We start from the raw sequence: 11,708 nt of genomic DNA, 5'->3' as shown, positions 1-11,708 counted from the left end.
GGAAGAAGAACCTCTATTACCAGTAAGCGAAGAAGACGCTGAAAGAGCTAGAGAGCTGGAAACAGAAATTGAGGATTTTGACAAAGCTATTGCTGACCAAGACATCAAGGTCAAAAATTCGTTTCAACGTTTGCGAGATTCTATCAAAAATTTTATCGATAGCGATGGCTCTTTGCGTGATCAAGTTAGCACGTTATTTCGACGAGAGGGGTTACTATTGTATCAATCATAACCGCAATTGGTATGACAATTGCTACCGTTGTTGAGGGAATACTCTCAGCAACCAAATCAGCAATTTCAGCCGTCACTCCTGCACCTAAGCCAGTACCCCCAAAACCAAAGCCTCCAGGACCAGACCCGGGTCCAGGACCAAAGCCACCAGAGCCTCCAAAGCCAAAAACGTGGACAAATTGGATTAAGGATCAGCTCAAGAAAATAGCTAATCTTCTTTTGAAACTTGGAGACAAAGCTTTGATCGCACTTCCAGGGATCATCGGGGCTGTTGTGAATTTCTGTCTCAAAGCTGCGGGGTCTGTTGCTGGATTTCTAGCTGATCACATATGGACATTAGCTTTAGGTGTTGGAATTTTGTTGTACACTACAGTTATGGAATTTGTTAAAAAGAAGTAAAAAAATCTTCTTACTAGAATTTAGTGAGAAGGCTTTTTTGTGTGTATCCAACTTTTTTTAAACCCAAAAAAATAAGAAAATTGCAGCGGCTGCCAAAAATAAAGAAAGCTTTTTCTCATCATGCATTAGAGGCTCTTCAGTCAAGGGTTGACTTTCAGTCAAGGGTGGACTTTCAACCTCCTCTAAAAACAACGGACTTTCCTCAGGAGCACTGTCTTCAACATTCGGTCGAGAGTCGGTGTTTACGTCTGAGTTTAGCCCTATCTGCATGTCATCCGTGGCGATTTGGATGAAATTGTTGTATCCGTTTACGGATCCCACGAGGATTTCCATGTTGCTCGGGAGCAAGTAAAGTCCGTGACCCACGACAAAATCCAGTTTGCTTTGAGCGTACTGAAGAGTTCTCTGGTATCTGTCGATCGAGTCCGGAAGATCCACGACCGAGTTGATCGCATCCTCGACGTTTGCTAGAAATTGTTTCTGAGCGTCGAACGCCTTGCCGGAACGCAGGATGCTGGATCTGGCTTGAGCTTGGGATCCGAGAATTGCCCACGTGTAAGTCCTGATGGAGTCGTTGATTCTCGAAACTCCCGCGCGTGTGAAACCCTCGTTCCAAGTGTCTGCCACAAAACTGCCGATGGCTGCCATACCGTCACCCTTACGAATGGATCTGTCCGTTAAACCCGGATCGTGATCAAAAAGCTGTTTTACAAAATCTATTTTAAACGTGTGGTCCGTGCCACCACCAAATCTGTGAATGCGTGGAAAGTGTACGTTCCACGAGTCCTCATTTGGGTTTGTTCCTTTTTTAAGATCGTTTATGTACGTTCCATTTTGCCAACCTTTTTCGTGATAAAATACTGATCCCATTCCGTTCGTAAAATCATACTTTTGCCTCCAGTTGTCCCTGTTGCTAACTCCGAATTCGTTGCAAATTCTTTCGTAAGCTTGGGTGTCGATCCCGTTGTTCAGAGGATTGAAGGATTCCTCCGAGGGTAGTGGACAGGACATTTCCGACAGGATTCTTCTGATCTGATAATATGCGTGAAATCTGAACACGGATCGAATCATCGGATCTTTGTGACTGAGAAGTTCTTTGGACACCCCGCATCCTGACGTGGCGCACCAGACCGCGAAGTTCAGCTGGTTTTGCCAGAATTGCATCTGGTTGGAGAGCCAGTCATCGTACACGGTTTTGTCCGTGACTCTCGGAAGTTTGTACTTTTGCCACAAACTGGGAAATCTTACGTAAAATTTTCCTTTTTTTTTTTTTTGAATTTCTTGATTTACGAGACTGAAACCGTGCGTCGGTTCGAATACTCCTCCGGTTCTCATTTTATTGAAAGATAAAAGAAAAAATGTTTGTCACAATTACCGGCACCGGCAAAGGAAAACCTTATCGCCCGTTGCAAAGTATAGACAATAACGGCAAAAACTTAAAATTGGAATCAAAAGGATCTCGGGTCGAGTAGGTTGGTTCAACGTCGAAGAGGAACTAGAGTGGAGGTACACTCAAGGAGGGCAGGGACCTGAAGAAGCGATAAAAATAAGCCCGGGGCTGTATAATTTTGACCAGCTCGTAAAAGAATTCACGAGTCAAATCGACGGTTTCGAATTCGAAGTCGACGACCGCGATGGAAAACTCAACATGAGAATTCGCGAGCAGTATCAGATTTGGTTTCCGGACCGCGTTCGAGAAATGTTCGGATTGGACGACGAAGGGTGGCTAGCGGATGGTGAATACACGGGAGATCGGGCGATAGAATTTTTACCTCGAAGAATTCTCGTGTACCTGAATCAGCTGTCAACCACGGACAATCTCGTAGACAACGACGACGTTCTGCAGGGAGGTCGAGTTCTTGGGTCCTTCGATCTCACAAACGCCGCGTTCGGGGAATACTTCGTTTCGACCTACGAAAAGCCGAGTTTCAAAAAACTGCAAAACGGAACCATCCACGAGCTCGACTTCAACTTCAAAGTGGAATGGAAAAATTCTTCGAGAAAGCTCGATAATCACGATCAACCGCTGGATTTGGAATTTGAAATCCGATAAAATAAAAGAAAAATGTCTATCCGGGGCCAACGATCAAAAAAAATCAACGTCAATAGCTGACGAAGATGTAGATCTTTCCGCGTACGTCAAAAAAACTGGAGCGCGAATGACCGGAAGGATTAACATGGGAGGAAAAAAATAACGGGGTTGATGAATCCAACCGACCCTCAAGATGCAGCTACTATGGGTTCCGTGACCAGCCTAACCTCATGGTTAAACGACAGAAAAGTTTCGAAGGATGGTGACTCGATGACCGGTGAACTCGCTATGAGCGGCAATAGAGTCACGGGTCTCGGAACTCCCACGGACAACGAGGACGCTGTGACAAAAGAGTACGTAGACCAGCAAATTGGACACGAGCACGATACCAGCTTGCATGTTTTGGGGAGATTCATGGTATGGATGAACGAAGACGGAACGCACTATGTTTCCATCCGAGCCAAAAAACATCGACTTGGAGAGAGACAAGTTGATCGAAATTAAAACGGAATGAACAACACTTTCAACGCTAGGCCTATGCAAATTGGCATCACTGCTGGGTTTACGAATTTGCCGAATCCCGGAAAAGATTTGACCCCCATGCGACTCACTAGACCTTTAGAAATTTTCTTCAACAACCCACATTTTATTGTTCAGCCTTGGAACCTCTCTTTTTCAGTAAAATCGGGAGTGAACCCGCCAAACGCTCCAGCGAACGCTTGTTCTTTGACATTTCAGTCTAATGTGAATTTCTTCATGTACCTAAATATTACTTGGACCGACGACTCGATATCGTTCAAAGTGTTAAATAACGCGCGGCAAACCCTCTTTTCCGCATCCGTTCAAACGGACACTACTATTATGCATCATGTCTCGATCGAGTACGTTGAAAATAAGCTTTGCTTTTGGATCAACGGAGTTTCAGCAGATGTCTACAGAACTCAAGCCCTGGTAAGTCTCCTTGGACTCAACATGAATTTTGATCAACTGGGAATACTTAGCTTCTACGAAAAAAATTTAACCAAGCAAGAAATCATACAGCATTTCGTTGAAAACCACGTTTTAAACTTTACGGATGATGAAGTTCTAATTGACTAATTAAATAAAAGGATGAAAAAACCTACAGCATCGCAAATATACCCTGATCTTCCACAAGGAGAGGATCAGGGAGTTCAATTTCGACTAAGTAAGATATCCGAAATCCGTGACTCCCTCGAAAAGGAAGTTGACCAAAGAGATCAACTAAGGAGAAAATACAAAACAGTTTGGAATGTGTTTTACAACACGGCTCAAGTAGCAGGACTCGTCGCAGTTGGAAGCGGAACGGGAGCTGTCGGAACTCTAGCCACGGGTGTTGGAGCTTTCGTAAGCATTCCTCTCGGAGGAATAGCAATTTTTGGAGTTGTTCTTAGTGGAGCATGCGTGGCTCTCGGAAAAGCAACGATGAAGAAGGTCGAAAAGCACGAAAGTGTCAAAAGAACCGCAGAGTCCAGTTTGAACACGGTGAATGATCTGGTGTCTAGAGCTCTTGAAGATGGGGTTGTGAGCAATGAGGATTTCCATCACATTCTGCGGGAAATGGAAAACTACCGAGGTCACAAGGCTGGAATCAAGCACAGAACCAGAGCGGATCTAATTGAACTTACGACTGATAGAGAACGTGAAATTCGCACAGAGGCAGAACAGGCTGGACTGGAAAGAGGAAAAAAAGAAGCTTTGGAGAGTCTCCGAAGTACATTGAATCCGTAGAAAATAAAAAATTAGAAATCAAACTTGTTTTGTATAAATAAAATAAAATGGATCTTCCAAATCTGACGGATGACAACTGGGTTGAGAACCTAAAAGCGTACGGAGAGTATCGGAAAGAAATGTGGGATGATGAAGGAAAACCATGCGGCGTTTGGAGATGGTACTATGACGAGGAAAAAACAAAAATGAAGGCTGAGATGGTGTTTGATGATAATTATCCCACGTACATGACGTGTTGGTACAAAAACGGATTAGTAAAAGCTGAAGGTAGATACAAAGACGGCGCACCTAGAGAACCGTGGGAATTTTGTGCTGGACGGGATCCTTTAGTTACTGGATACGCCGCATTTGTAGTAACCTACTTGATTACAACCATTTTAAACTGGGTGTGGTAAAATACAACAAAAAACCTCTTGTGATTATTAATCACAAGAGGTTTTTTTTATTTCTGCACGACCTACTCATTCCGTCTTTTTAGCATCGTTGTAGGCTTTCAAAATTTCTGTCATACGCTTGACTTCCATCCTAATTCTTCTCTCAGGAGAATCCAAAAGAGCGCTCGTGAGAATCCAAAATGCTACGATCATCTTTATTTTAATAAAAATGGCAGATTCGATTTATTTTGAGCTCGCTGATGATGAAATATTCCAAAAACTGGAAGACTCGTCCAAAGGAGATTTTTATATGTGGAATGGTACTAGTCTCGGAAACCTGTTTGTTGCTGTCAGCGGTTACAACGGAAACAAAGTAAGAATTCAGGCAATCAACCTTTTGATGTGTTACATTGGGTGGTATAAGGATAGATACAGGATGAGATTGTGTTTAAGACCACCTTGGATTTTTCCTGAAAGGACAGAGGAGTTCGAGGTTTTAAAAAGACTCTTGAGTTTGTTACGAACGAACCACCGATTGAAAAAAAGATATGACTATGTTAAAAATTATCAAGACAAATTTGGTCTTGTGGATAATTTTTGTGAAATAATATATTAAAAGTAAAAATTGATTTTGATGAAGAGGTTAAAAAAATGCATGGGTAATTTTTTTTTCCCTGAATTTTTTTTTTTTGGATAAGTTAAAATACAGGGGGGAATTTTTTTTGTGTAATTTGGATTGGGGTGAATTAAAAATACAGGATGTTTTTCTGTGTAATCCTGTGTACACAGCATTTCTGTGTAATCCTGTGTAAATTGTTTTTCTGTGTAATCCTGTGTACACAGCATTTCTGTGTAATCCTGTGTAAATTATTGTTCTGTGTAATCCTGTGTACACAGCATTTCTGTGTAATCCTGTGTAAATTGTTTTTCTGTGTAATCCTGTGTTGTTATTTTTTTTTTCTGTGTAATCCTGTGTAAATTGTTTTTCTGTGTAATCCTGTGTAAATTATTGTTCTGTGTAATCCTGTGTAAATTGTTTTTCTGTGTAATCCTGTGTAAATTGTTTTTCTGTGTAATCCTGTGTAAATTGTTTTTCTGTGTAATCCTGTGTTGTTTTTGTGAATTAAAACCCAGGGAAGATTACAGGGGAGGTTTAGGTTAAATAATGCAGGGGAATTTAGAGGGTAAATAATACAGGGGAGTTTAGAGGGTAAATAATGCAGGGGGGTTTAGAGGGTAAATAATACAGGAGAAATAGACAGAATTATTAATCCTGTGTATTTTTAGTGTAAAAAGGGAGTTTTGACAGAAATAGAAAGTAATGAGTCATCTCGCCCTTTTTTACACTACTTATCCAACTATCACAAGAAAGCACTTGGTCTTTTTTGTCAAAGAAATTCTTGCTATCTCTTGGTAGTCTGTTGGTGGATATCGTGCAATCAAGTCTTCATTTTATAAAGCACTTTGAAAGTATCGTTTTCCTTATTTAAGTTTATTGATACGAGACCTTATCATAATTATATGTGACGCGTTACGACAAAACTAGGAACAAGTCGCATTTTTGACATTTCATGATTTGAATTAAAATGTAAGCACAGGACAAGAAGCTTGAAAATGATAGCAAAATTATATACATAACATCAATACTTTTCAAGATATGGATAATTTTGTAAATGATACCTTGATATTTTTACCAACTTGCTAGTCTGAGTAATGTGCTAATTAGTTTCCTGCCTTACACAGGATTGAATAGATATTAATAAACCTCTTTTTAATAAGTACTTTAAAGGATTTAAAAGTCCACTCAGTCCCAAGGTCAAATACCATGAAATTAAGAATTCCAAAATTGGATTTTGTTATGGGAATGTCATCTTTAAAGGTCGTTAATAATATGTTATATTATTATTATTATCAGATTATAGCATAACAAAGGAAATAATTTCTTTTGTTCTGGAAACACTTCAACTGTTCATATCTTTGGGAACTAAATGTTCACTTTGTGATTTTCAAATGTAACCTCACAAAATGATGCAATCAATAGAAACCCGAAAATTAAATATGCCTGACTTCGGACTGATTTTGCTTGATCTCACCACAAATGTGAAAAATTGAACAGGCAATCTTCGAATACATATGATTGAAGCGAATAAGAGCAATACAAAAAAAAATGGAAGTATTTTTAAACACTTTTGAGTTATGGTCATGAAAAAGCCGTGTACATATTTGATTGGATTTGATCACATATTTGATCAAATTTGATGAAAACACTTCAGACACGCTAGCAAACTAACCGAACTTGCCAAACAGAATATGTATGACAAGATAAGCACGTATATGGAAAGAAGGAAGGTTGAAGATCTAAACTAGCATCTAGGACACTTAAATACTAACTATACTATACAGTATTGCTTATTATTTTAAACTACAACATCTAAAAGGATTAAATAAAACTATTAAAGATAGAAAACCACTCCTTGTACATATCATTATGACGGTGTTAATGAAAGACCGAAAGTATGAAAGTAAAAAAAACCAAAAAAAAAACAAGAAAAGACATAGAATGCGGTTAAGGATGGAGGTTTTTAAAGGTTAATGAGTTAGAAGCGGTAACTTCTGCTTTTTCCTAGAGTTGCAGATTGGTAAACTAATTTATAATTCATAGGGATTCACACATCTGGGACCGAAGTCCAGATCGAGGCAGTCACTGTTATTTGGATGTAAATGCAGTAAATCATGTATACGCAGCGATTACCATTATAGAGTACTATAGAAATGTGGACCCGGCAGCCTTCAAATTCTGATGTGTAATCGATCAGCTGGGGCATTCAATTTATTTAAATGAAGCGCCTGGAGTCAGGTGGGTGATAAAAAAGATTATATCGACAACTTAAACCTCCTTCATAGACTTCGGGCCCGCACAAGCGCACATTTGGGATACGTGAGTACAATGGTACCACTTTACACGTGACTGCCCTTACACATGACTGTATTGTGGTCACTTTATTTATACTCGCCTGTTGTGTAAGGCGTTAATATGATGCCGGATCAGTGACCAATTTAATGGCGGAACCCCTTTGTTCGAAACAATGGTACCACTTTTATGAATAGCATGTCGCAATTTCTAATCGGCATCAAAGGAACAAAGCATTACATCATCTATTGCTACTCTACGACTATTGAAAGCTCTTTGGTTTTTGTCACTTACTGACAACACACAGAAATATTATGTGTTGTAACTATAGTAATGTAGACCATCCCGCGGGTCAGTGGATAACGACTGGTAATGTATACTATATATCAAGTCTGTGGCACCTTACCGCGCCGTTAAGGATAGCAACTATTTTAAACTGCGATTTGGTAGTTCACAGCATCTTGCGAATAGTAGGGAGCTTTGGCAAAAATTGCATTGATCATTTCATAGCGAGCGTGTAGAAGAATTCAAATATCACAGATATACTTTTGTAGGTCCTATGGTTCTTGAATTATGTTGTAAAGAGGGCTGAAACAACAACACTTTTGTAAAACGTACATAACTCATTAACAACAATTAAATCAAGCAAGTTTTCAATGACTTGTAGAATGAACTTATGCAAACATCAAAGTGTTCTTTTTCAATAATGCATTGATTCAAATAATGAAAATCGATTATTTTTTTGGGTGCTTCGACCAACAATACGCCGTGTAGCATAAAGTGGCTACATACTGTCGTTTTATCTTACTGTTTCGGGAGCTCTATTGTGCAGAAACGAAAACGCAAGGGATTATGTGAGTTGATCTGCTAATTGAATTCATTGTTAAGTTTGTTTAAGTACCAATCAGCTTATTTCAATAGAGGTGGATAAAGGCTGGATAAGGCAAGATTATGGAATACCCGCAGTGTGTAGAAGACCGGTGGTTTTAGTGGTCTAGCACCCCTTTCGCTATAATGTCCTCTAATAATACCTATAGGCCTTTGATGTTGTTAAACTGCACAATTGGCTTTTTTCTGTCTCCCCCTCCCCAACTGTGACTTGCGTCGTCTGTTGAATTATGTGCATAAATTTATAGGTTGTTATGTTGTATTTTAAGTCTCTCCTTTACAAAGATCCCCTTTACCCTTCTCCCCTCTCACTGTTATATGTTGTTGTCGTTGTTGTTGTTGTTGTTGTTGTGTTTTCTGTTTTATTTCTGTATTTTGTTTTTGTGTTTGTCTGGGTAATTTGTAGCAAAAATACGGCTTTCTTAACTCATCTGTTTATTGCTTATTTGACCCTGCTATGCAATTTGCAAACTTTAGGAGTAGGCCTATGGTCAACATGGACAAATTTAAATAAACTGAATTAAAGCTCATCCCTCCTCTACTCGCCCTCCTCTTTTCTCCTTTCCTCTCCACTCCTCTTCTCTCCTCTCCTCCCCTCCACCCGATCATCTCCTAGTCTCATCATCCCCACTCTCTCATTTCCCCTATTTCGCAATTTGCAATCTTTAATATGTTTAACAGCCTGGTCAATGAATGACAAATAAAATACATTAAAAATATATTTGAGTCTGGCAATTTTGCGTGAAGCAATTATCAGATTACCAATTCCAATGAAAGAAATGCAATTAGTTTCACGTCAACGCACTTCTTTGGTGTTAAATATTACCAAATTTTAAGGTGTATTTGGGACGAAAATAATTCCCCGTTTCATCTCTACATAATCATGATGACCGATTTTTGCGCGATTGCACGAACAAGTATACGTAATTCTTGGCAACACTGATTACTAGTGATTAATGTATATTTCTACGCTGGGCTATTTTCACGAGCCACTCCCGCCTAGGCGGAAGTACCTGTACACCTAACGCAAGTCAAATGTGCAGTTTAACAACATCAAAGGCCTATATAGGTATTAGAGGATATTATAGCGAAAGGGGCGCTAGACCACTAAAAATACCGGTCTTCCACACACTGTGGGTGTTCCATAATCTTTTCTTATCCAGCCTTTATTAACAACAGACATCCACTTCTATTGAAATAAGCTGATTGGTACTTCAAACTTAACAATGGATTCAAGTAGCAGATCAACTCACATTATCCCTTGCGTTTTCGTTTCTGAACAATAGAGCTCCCAAAACAGAAAAGATAAAACGACAGATAGTGTGAACATTATTTGGAAGGGACTTTTCTAACAAAATCAAACAGACTCAGTGTCAAAGCAATAGCAATTTTTTGCTTTAGATAAAACGAGTAGATCAATTGAGTTATCATCAACACATAGTATTCCATGCCCGGGATTCCATGCGCATTGGGATTCGGGTGATGTTGCGCGCTAGAGGAAGGCCGTGGTTTTAGCTCTGTTTAGAAGCGGATTTTGGAGCAGCTATGGCTGGGTTTACTAAATAACCAGTAGTTACTGGCGACACCTCCTCTTCACTACACACACCCCTACACACCCCTCTTGTATAACCACAAGTGTGGAGTTTTCAACGGTGTAGTTTCACACAACCACATTCTAACCGCGTAGTTCAACCGTGGAGTTTTGTACAAACATGTACATAATCGACTAACTTTGGAGGTATTCTTATCACAAAATATGGGGTGTTTTAAGACCCTCTATTATGAAGCTAAGCTGTGGAGCCCCCCAGTTGGATCAGGCTCCACAGTTGGTATGTATGTAAAACTCCACAGTTTGAATGTGGATAAAATTACACCCATACATAAACCACGTCTTGTTATTAACCACGCCTAGAAACCACAAAACACCGCAGTGATAACCACGGCGCATGCACGAATCCCACGGGATGCGATGACGCAATCACCCTAAAGTGCTATATGATCAGGGAATCGCTGGCCGGGTCAGCGCAACCCCTGTGGCTACCGGATGGGGATCGTGTGCTTGGCATGCAAGGGATCTAAGGTTCGAATCCCGGGGTGCCAAGTGACTTCTTTGTTCATCTTCTCTCTTTTTTCGTTTCTTCTTTAACTTCCGATAGCAAAAAACAGTGTCCTGTGTTAGGGTTTATAGCAGCGTAGTTTTACCACTTAACTGACGACACATGAAAAAAAAACTTCATAGGGTTATAATAACAGCGTTACCAGTTACTAACCGCGGAACAACCGTTTAATTTTATATAAATACATAATCGACTTACTTTGGAGGTCGTCGTATCACAAAATACGGGGTATATGTTATACCCTCTATGGCTCAAAGACACTGTTTTTGAAGTTAACACAACCGTGGTTGTACAACGCCGGCTAGGGATTTACAGTGTACCACTTGTGGAGCCCGATCTAACTGTGGAGCTCCGTATAGCGTAAAGTGGCAAGTTTTCCGTGATTTAAAACACCGAATTCCGCGATTTTGCGTGCGTGGTTTTAAATACTAAATTCCGTGATTTATCATGATGTAATTTCAATTCCGTGTTCACATTCGGGGTAAAAAGAAGCTACTTGCATTATCTTTTTAGTTGTTTTAAGCCTGATTTCTCTGAAGACGGTCTTTATGTTCATTATTTTAACCTCAAATCTCATTATTTTTTCTTAATTTTTATTTTTCTCAAGGAAAAACACGTTTTCCGCGAATTTCCTTGTTTTCCGCATTTTTCCGTGACACGGACAACTTGCCACTCTAGCATAGCGTGTTATTGAAGGTTGATAGGTTGTTTTACGAAATTACGGGGCGAAGACATTAATTGTTTTTAAGCTAATTGACCGCGGTCACACTTCAAAGAAGTGGAATATGCAATTGTAACCAGCGCACTGCAGCTTTTATGGTTCTATTGTATCCGATTTGAGCGCTGACATATTGTAAAATGTTGCCAATCAATATTCATGAGAGTGTACATTCAACGTCCAGTTTTCAAAATTGGGTGACTTGTGTTTGGCAGGTGTGAAATACATCTGACTGGGCGTATCAATTACGTAACGTATAAAGGCATTGACATCATCGAATGGCTGCCTA

This window comes from Amphiura filiformis, chromosome 11 (genome assembly GCF_039555335.1).
Source record: "Amphiura filiformis chromosome 11, Afil_fr2py, whole genome shotgun sequence".
NCBI classification, from domain to species: domain Eukaryota; kingdom Metazoa; phylum Echinodermata; class Ophiuroidea; order Amphilepidida; family Amphiuridae; genus Amphiura; species Amphiura filiformis.
The sequence above is the reverse complement of the archived record's forward strand: the minus strand, read 5'-3'. Positions refer to the sequence as shown.